Consider the following 10,044-nt stretch of genomic DNA (forward strand, 5'->3'; position numbering starts at 1 on the left):
AATTATAAGATGATTTACCTAGTATCTCAGGCTTCTTATTAACTCTTATAACTTATATTAGCCCATAATTCTTGTGTGTGTTAGCCATGTGGCTTGGTATCTTTTTTAGCAAGGCAGTCACATCTTGCTTGCTCTGTATCTGGCTTTGTCTGTGTCTGGGTGACAACTATAGACTGAAACTTCCCTCCTCCTGGAATTCTCATTGTCCTGCCTTTACTTCCTGCCTGGCTGCCCCATCTATACTTCCTGACCAGCTACTGGCCAATCAGCGTTTATTTAAAATACAAGTGACAGGGTACAGACCATTGTCCCACAGCTATCTTCCTACCTTCAAATGAATATAAACTATGATGAGTTAACTATGACCATCCTTCTATATTCTATATTTCATTGCAACTAAAAGTTTTCTTCTCTACCAATTTATGTATTCATCTCTTTTTGATTATATTAGTATGGGATTGTGGCTTCCTCTCTTATGCAGTGTCGGGCACCAACCTTGACAAAAATACCTCTGGCCAGAGTAGATGTTATCATGCTGGTATCCTGAGGCTGGCCCCATGAGAAGCAGTGGTGGGTCACCTGAGGCCTCAGTAGGTCCCCTAGTGGGTGACCCAAGGCCTATGCAGGAGACAGACAGATAGATATGCCATGCAGAGAGAGTTTATGTATAGAGTTTATTTAATGGGTTATGCAGAGGGAGAGACAGAGGAGAGAAAAGCAGCTTCTCCAGAAGAAGGGCAGACAGACAAAGAGAGAGGGTGGCAGATCATCTTGACTTGGCAGAAAGGGGAGGTTAAGAGTGGGCAAGACTTGTCTCTTAAAGGGACAGGGTACCCAGGTGACAGACCAGGCTAGCAGATTACACTCCCAACCATTTTCTTATAATAAAAAAGTGGAAGTTAGGCATAGCAGGTTAAAGGAAATAGGATGGCAGATTCTCAAGACTGCTTCCTGCTTATTTGTGTGCACTGAGGTCTTGAGGGTACCAGAGATACCTGGATGCTGGTTACATCCTAGGCTAGCTGGTCGCTTTACTCCTATCCATGATTTGTGGTATGTAACTGTCCCATGTCTCTTGAACCTGGCAAGTTGTTGGCAGAACAGAGGACAAAGTTAAGTTTAGGAAGAAAACATTTTTAGGATCAGGGGATTGAGAGGGGGTGTATCTGACCTTCTTAAGGTGAATCATTCAATTCGGCTCCCTGGAATGCACAAAAATTTTTTGAGTTTGTAAAAATATAAGCTTTAGACACAAAAATTGTATAAACAGCAGAATATTTATGTCAGAATGACTGTGACAGATGTTTTTACACAATGAAAAGTATCTTTAAGACCATGAAAAACAGCAAGAAAGAGAAATTTGAAAACTTGTATTTATCCTCACACATTTATAAGTTGCAGATACACATTTTAATAACTTGCATTTGTATATCTTAAGACTATGAAATTTGTTTGGTGAGGCTGTTTTTTTAAACTGACAAAATCTCTCAACTATCAAACTTCATCAGAGATCTTTGAGAAAGATAAAATTTTACGTGAGTTATTGATTTAAAAAATGACAGAGGACTTTCTCTATTGGCTACCTACAGCCACTCCTCAGTGTCTTCCATGGTCATTGAGGGCAAGGGCATGAGGACTATATTTGTCTTCTGTTGTTAGAAGCAAGGCTTGCCAGGCTCCAGAAGATCTGGTGGGTTAGAAAATCTGTAGGAAGACAAGCCTACCTTGGCCTGAGCAGCTGGCAAGTTGATTCCATTTGATTTTTTGTCCATGTTTGGAGATCCCCAGATATATAAAAGCAGTTTACCTAGTGGTTAGTGCTTTCACTTGCTGAAGTGAATTGTGGATGGACATTGTTCTGTGCCCATCGGTGTCCTGTCTTCTGTCTTATTTGGAGGGTCTCTCTGTTCTGAATAGTCTTTCAATAATTAAACATTTAAATGCCATATTCCCCAAATCTCTGAGCATTTGAGGGCTCTTTATAGGGTATAGATAAGTTATGATTACAGTATAGAATCTGCCTGGAGAGCTGGGTCCAAACTTGACTGTTCTGTTTTTTCACAGGAAAGATTTATACTTGTGAAAGACAAAGAAGAAAATACTGTTTACAATAGAAGCTTAATGGTAGAATTGACAATAATGGAGAACAGCTTAATTTATCTTAAAGCAGTGTTGAATAACATATACAGTATTTTTGTAAGAGAGTTAAGAGTACATACCATTTTAAAACATGAGACTTATTGTTTTCTTAGTCTGGAATGAGATACAATGAACAGACAATTATAACATTTAACAGTAAGTATATGTACATTTACACCCAGTTGAATTTAAGTCTTGTACACATATACACACAGAGTTAAAGCTAGCTTATGTTATACATAAAGTTAACTCAAAAGTCACATGCACACACACACACACACACACAAAACAGGAGTTGGATGAAGTGGATGCCTTGGTGCGCCCTACCAAAAGCATGGCACTCAGTAAAGCACTTATGTAACAGAGTTAGTAAGAGGAATTTAGAGACAAAACATAAGAAAACTGGGAGATAGGGAAGGACTATCTCAGTAAAGATGGCGACTTGGTTGCCTAACCTGCCCTTCGTCAAGGTGGTGGTACTTAGTCACTGACCTGCCCTAAGTCAAGACGTTGGTGAGGTCATCTGACCTGACCTCAGTCAAAATTTTGGTGGTCATGTGTTGTACGGAGAAACTATGTTTTCACAGCCATAGAGGGAATTTTATTCTGTTTTTTTTTTTTTTATTGATTTTCGAGACAGGGTTTCTCCGTAGATTTTTGGTTCCTGTCCTGGAACTAGCTCTTGTAGACCAGGCTGGCCTCGAATTCACAGAGATCCGCCTGTCTCTGCCTCCCGAGTGCTGGGATTAAACGCATGCGCCATCACCGCCCGGCTTATAGAGTGAATTTTAAACAGATACAAATAACCAGAGAGACATAGAGACCGTGTAGAACATGCTGTTAAAAACAGAATTACATCCCGGTGGACACACTGTTCACATTCTTTCATACATGAAGTAGACAGGAAAATTACTTAGCACTGCCAGCCACCGTGAGGAGTGAGGGCTGGGAGTGGAACAGCCACCTTCGATCTGACCAGTCTTGCCAGTTACTGTGGGACCAGCAACTGTAGTGGTGGCAGAGACAGAATAGGAACAGGAAAAGAAATAGAAGTGAGAAAAAGAGCATTTACAGGCAGGTGGGCTGAAGCTGCCCAGTAAGGAAAAGAGGATGTGAGACACGGGCAGGACCCCAGCAGTGCACAGCAGGGCCGGATGGAAACTTTTTTTAATCTTCCTGTCTGCTGGTAGAAATTAGAAATCCCAGCTTGTTTCCCACAGGTGAAAGAGAAAAATAAACTGGATCAGGCCATTATCCATTCGCCCATAAGATAACAGGGGCCGAGAAAGGGCAGTTACCTGAGGGATACTAGGGTGGAAGGGAATAGTATCCTGGAAAGGATCCACAGATCTGAGGGGCCCTGGACCCAAAAAATGAATGCATGCCTCAATGATTGCAGTGCTAGGGGAGAATCTGAGAAAGGGCAGTTGCCTGAGAGGCACTAGAGCAGATGGGAACAGTATCACAAAAAGTTTCCATAGACCCATAGATCCGTGGGGCCCTGGCAGTGCTAAGGCAGAGCCCGAGAACTTTGCTCATGAGATGTGTCAGAAGTGATCTTGTCAATTGTCCCAGAGGACTGATGGAAAGTTGGGAAGTGGGCTGGTAGAAGGTCCAGGTTTAGGATTTTACTCACTCTGCAGCAGTGGCAGAAAAAAGGCCCCAAGAATAGAAGAGAGACAGATTCCACCGCTGCAGTGGGAGGCAGCATGGGGTATGCTGGCAGAACAGTGTGCCCATTTTGCCATTAAGCAGGGAGACAGAGTCACGCCCACAAGACAGAGTGGAACCCGGCAATGGTTTCATATTGGAAGGACATTGGTGTAGTCTTCATGAGTAATATAAAAAGATACAGAGACTGAACTCCAGCATCATGGAAACTCAGCATAGTCCATGGCTCAAGCTGACTTTGGGTTGTCATTCAAAGTCCAGGGGCTGTGAGAATGGGTAGACACAAGCTGAACCCCTATGTCATCATGTGGAGTTGGAGGCCCAAGCAAGGGGCTTTAAGGCTGGTGGCCAAATGGTTGATCAGTACTGGGCTGTTTTGATGCGGGGGAACCACTGCTGAGCAATTGCAATATTATGAAGGCATGGCCAGATGTGTGGGAAGAACCTATCGTTTGATGTTGGGTGTAGAATTCCTGCAATTTTAAGTTGGAAAAGCAACCATATAGAAGAAGAGTTAGAAGATTACAGGATTCCTAGCAGTCCTCAGCTGCAAGGGATAACATGCTGAGTTTACATGTTATCCCTTGTTATCATTCATAAAGCACCAATGTTATCATTCATAAAGAACAGGTGAGAAACTGATCCCATGAGGGGTGGCGGTGGATCACCTGAGGTCTCCATGGGTCCCCTGGCAGGTGGCCTGAGGCCTCAGCAGGAGAGAGATAGATAGATATACCATGCAGAGAGAGCTGGGGTATAGAATTTATTTAGTGTCTTATGGAGGGGGAAGGGAAGGGGAGAATGCTGTGGGGCAGAGGAGAAGGAGAGGAGAAGAAGGCAGAGAGAGGCAGAAGCTGCTTCTCCAGAGAAATGGTGGGGGACAAGGAGAGAGAAGAGAGAGAGAGAGAGAGAGAGAGAGAGAGAGAGAGAGAGAGAGAGAGAGAGAGAGAGAGAGAGGTCATCTTGCCTCGGTGGAAGGGAGAAGTTGGGAGTGGGCAGGGATTGTCTCTTAAAGGAACAGATTACCCATGTGACAGACCAAGCCAGCAGATTATAGTAAGGGCAGAGGGGTTTTAGAAATATTAGTAAAGAATACAAAGACTCATAAAAATAATAGGACAGAAACCATGGAAAGTATCAGGAGAGCATTCCAGTGAGTACTGAAATCATCTGTGTTTAAGTTCTGATTGCTTCAAATACCCTGGACCCAAAAAGATAGAAGTAAGACAAAAAAAAAACTGCATTAACTTGGTACAAGGAAATGAACAGACCAGTTGAAGGTTTTAGGCTACATCCATAGTTACACATTCTGTTGCTAGTACAAAACAAGTTACTCTCACACCCTTGACCAAAACATTCTGAAGGTCAACCACTCCCTGGGTGGAATCTAATGCCATCTCCATAAAGGAGCTGGAACCTTAGTAGGACCCTTAGTCTTTTGTTTGAGGTAGGAACATATCCTTGGCTTCTCAGCAGCCCTCATTGTCCACCATATTCAGAGAGTCCGGTTTTATCCCATGCTTTTTCAGTCACAGTCCAGCTGGCCTTGGTGAGCTCCAATAGATCAGCCCCACTGTCTCCGTGGGTGGGTGCACCCCTTGTGGTCCTGACTTCTTTGCTCATGTTCTCCCTCATTCTGTTCCTCATTGGGACTTTGGGAGCTCAGTCCAGTGCTCCAGTGTGGGTCTCTCTCTCTATCTCCATCCATCGCCAGATGAAAGTTCTATGGTGATATGCAAAGTATTCATCAGTATGGCTATAAGATAGAATCATTTCAGGTTCCCTATCCTCAGCTGCCCCAGGAACTAACTGGGGACCTCACCTTGGGCACCTGGAAGCCCCTGTAGGTCCAAGTCTCTTGCCAACCCTAAGATGGCTCCCTTAATTAAGATATGTGCTTCCCTGCTCCCCTATCCAGCCTTCCTTTATCCCAATCATCCTGTTGCCCCAAGTTCTCCCCATCCTACCCTTCTCACTTTTCTCTCCCCATCTCCTCTTACCCCCCTCCCACCCCACCCTTAAGATCCCGATTTTTGCCTGGCAATCTGTCTACTTGCCCTACCAGGAGGATAGCTATATGTTTTTCTTTGGGTTCACCTTCTTATCTAGCTTCTTTAGGATAACAAATTATAGACTCACTGACCTTTATTTATGGCTAGAACCCAATTATGAGTGAGTATATCCCTTGTTCATCTTTTGGGGTCTGGGTTACCTCACTCAGGATACTATTTTCTATTTCCATCCATTTGCATGCAAAATTTGAGAAGTCATTGTTTTTTACCGCTGAGTAGTACTCTAATGTGTATATATTCCACACTTTCTTCATCCATTCTTCCATTGAAGGACATCTAGGTTGTTTCCAGGTTCTGGCTATTACAAATAATGCTGCTATGAACATAGTTGAACAAATGCCCTTGTCATATGATCGGACATCTCTTGGGTATATTCCCAAGAGTGGTATTGCTGGGTCCAGGGGTAGGTTGATCCCGAATTTCCTGAGAAACCAAAACACTGATTTCCAAAGTGGTTGCACAAGTGTGCATTCCCACCAGCAATGGATGAGGGTACCCCTTCCTCCACAACCTCTCCAGCAGAGGCTATCATTGGTGTTTTTGATTTTAGCCAATCTGACAGGTGTAAGATGATATCTCAAAGTTGTTTTGATTTGCATTTCCCTGATTGCTAAGGAGGTTGAGCATGACCTTAAGTGTCTTTTGGCCATTTGAACTTCTTCTGTTGAGAATTCTCTGTTCAGTTCAGTGCCCCATTTTTTAACTGGGATAATTAGCATTTTAAAGTCTAGTTTCTTGAGTTCTTTATATATTTTGGAGATCAGACCTTTGTCTGTTGCGGGGTTGGTGAAGATCTTCTCCCAGTCAGTGGGTTGCCTTTTTGTCTTAGTGACAGTGTCCTTTGCTTTACAGAAGCTTCTCAGTTTCAGTAGGTCCCATTTATTCAATGTTGCCCTTAATGTCTGTGCTGCTGGGGTTATACCTAGGAAGCGATCGCCTGTGCCCATCTGTTGTAGGGTACTTCCCACTTTCTCTTCTATTAGGTTCAGTGTGTTCAGACTGATATTGAGGTCTTTAATCCATTTGGACTTGAGTTTTGTGCATGGTGATAGATATGGGTCTATTTTCATTCTTCTACAGGTTGACATCCATTTGTGCCAGCACCATTTGTTGAAGATGCTTTCTTTCTTCCATTGTATACTTTTAGCTCCTTTATTGAAAATGAGGTATTCATAGGTTTGTGGGTTAAAGTTTGGGTCTTCTATACGATTCCATTGGTCGACTTCTCTGTTTTTATACCAATACCAAGCTGTTTTCAATACTGTAGCTCTGTAGTATAGTTTGAAGTCAGGGATGGTAATGCCTTCAGAAGTTCCTTTATTATATAAGACTGTTTTGGCTATCCTGGGTTTTTTGTTTTTCCATATAAAGTTGATTATTGTCCTCTCAAGATCTGTGAAGAATTTTGATGGGACCTTGATGGGGATTGCAATGAATCTATAAATTGCCTTTGGTAGAATTGTCATTTTTACTATGTTGATCCTCCCAATCCAAGAGCAAGGGAGATCCTTCCACTTTCTGGTATCCTCTTCAATTTCTTTCTTCAATTCCTTAAAGTTCTTGTCAAATAGATCTTTCACTTCCTTGGTTAGAGTTACCCCAAGATATTTTATGCTATTTGTGGCTATCGTGAAAGGTGATGCTTCTCTGATTTCCCTCTCTGCTTCCATATCCTTTGTGTATAGGAGGGCGACTGCTTTTTTGGAGTTGATCTTGTATCCTGCCACATTACTAAAGGTGTTTATCAGCTTTAGGAGTTCTTTGGTGAAGTTTTTGGGGTCGCTTATGTACACTATCATATCATCTGCAAATAGTGAAAGTTTAACCTCTTCCTTCCCAATTCGAATCCCCTTGGTCCCCTTACGTTGTCTTATTGCTATTGCTAAAACTTCAAGCACTATATTGAAGAGGTATGGAGAGAGTGGACAGCCTTGCCGTGTTCCTGATTTTAGTGGGATGGCTTTGAGTTTCTCTCCGTTTAGTTTGATGTTAGCTGTCGGTTTGCTGTAAATAGCTTTTATTATATTTAGGTATGACCCTTGTATCCCTAATCTCTCCAAGACTTTTATCATAAAGGGATGTTGAATTTTTGTCAAAAGCCTTTTCAGCATCTAATGAAATGATCATATTTTTTTTCTTTCAGTTTATATGATGGATTACATTGATAGATTTTCGTATGTTGAACCAGCCCTGCATCTCTGGGATGAAGCCTACATGATCATAATGGATAATTTTTCTAATGTGTTCTTGGATACAGTTTGCCAGTAGTTTGTTGAGGATTTTTGCGTCGATGTTCATGAGTGAGATTGGCCTGTAATTCTCTTTCTTGGTTGAGTCTTTGTGTGGTTTTGGTATCAGAGTGAGTGTAGCTTCATAAAAGGAATTTGGCAATGACTCTTCTGTTTCTATATTGTGAAATACATTAAGAAGTATAGGTATAAGCTCTTCTTAGAAGTTCTGGTAGAATTCCACATTGAAATCATCTGGCCCTGGGCTTTTTTTGGTAGGGAGGTTTTTGATGACAGCTTCTAATTCTTCGCAACTAACAGGTCTATTTAGATTGTTCACCTGGTCCTAGTTTAACTTTGGTATATGGTATTTATTTAAAAACATGTCCATTTCTTTTACAATTTCCAGTTTTGTGGCATACAGGCTTTTGTAGTAAGATCTAATGATTCTTTGAATTTCCTCTGTGTCTGTGGTTATGTCCCCCTTTTCATTTCTGGTCTTATTAATTTGCATATTCTCTCTTCCGTTTGATTAGTTTGGATAAGGGTTTATCAGTCTTGTTGATTTTCTCCAGGAACCAGCTTTTTGATTCATTGATTCTTTGGATTGTTTTCTATGTTTCTATTTTGTTGATTTCTGCCCTCAGTTTGATTATTTAAAGTCTTCTACTCCTCCTAGGTGAGTCTGCTTCTTTTTTTTCTAGAGCTTTCAGGTGGGCTGTTAAGTCTCCAATGTGTGCTTTCTCTGTTTTCTTTAAGTGGGCAGTTAGTGCTATGAACTTTCCTCTCAGGACTGATTTCATAGTGTCCCATAAGTTTGAGTAGGTTGTTTCTTTATTTTCATTGAATTCAAGGAAGACTTTGATTTCTCTCTTTATTTCTTCCTTGATCCACGTGTGGTTCAGAAGTTGACTGTTCAGTTTCCATGAGTTTGTAGGCTTTCTGGGGGTAGCATTGTTGTTGAATTCTAACTTTAATCCATGCTGGTCTGATAAGATGCAGGAGGTTACGGATATTTTTTTGTAACTGTGGAAATTTGCTTTGTTACCCAGTATGTGGTCAATTTTCGAGAAGGTTCCATGAGCTGCAGAGAAGAAAGTATATTCTTTCCTATTTGGGTGGAATGTTCTATAGATGTCTGTTAAGTCCATTTGATTCATTACCTCCATTAATTCTCTTATTTCTCTGTTAGGTTTCTGTCTGATTGACCTGTCCATTGGTGAGAGAGGAGTGTTGAAGTCTCCTACTATTAGTGTGTGCGGTTTGATGGCAGCCTTGAGTTTTAGTAATGTTTCTTTTACGTACGTTGGTGCTTTTATATTAGGGGCATAGATATTCAGGATTGAGACTTCATCCTGATGAATTGTTCCTGTTATGAGTATAAAATATCCCTCTCTATCTTTTCTGATTGATTTAAGTTTGAAGTCCAGTTTGTTAGAAATTAGTATGGCCACACCTGCTTGTTTCTTAGGTCCATTTGCTTGATAAACCTTTTCCCAGCCCTTTACTCTGAGTAGGTGCCTGTCTTTGTGGTTGAGGTGTGTTTCTTGTAAACAGCAGAATGTTGGATCCTGTTTTCGTATCCAATCTCTTAGCCTGTGCCTTTTTATAGGTGAGTTGAGTCCATTGACATTAAGTGATATTAATGACCAGTGGTTGTTAACTCCAGTCACTTTTTTAGTCATAGAGTTTGTGTGTTTTCCTTCTTTGAGTTGTGTTGGTGAAGGGTCTCTAGATGTCTGAGTTATTGTGGTCATTGTTGGACTCCTTGGTTAGTGATTTTCCTTCTATTAGTTTCTGTAAGGCTGGATTTGTGGCTGCGTATTGTTTAAATTTGTTTTTATCCTGGAAAATTTTATTTTCTCCATTTATCGTGAACGAAAGCTTGGCTGGGTATAGTAGTCTGGGCTTGCATCCATGGTCTCTTAGTTTTT

The sequence above is a fragment of the Microtus pennsylvanicus genome, chromosome 5 (assembly GCF_037038515.1).
Source record: "Microtus pennsylvanicus isolate mMicPen1 chromosome 5, mMicPen1.hap1, whole genome shotgun sequence".
Taxonomy (NCBI): domain Eukaryota; kingdom Metazoa; phylum Chordata; class Mammalia; order Rodentia; family Cricetidae; genus Microtus; species Microtus pennsylvanicus.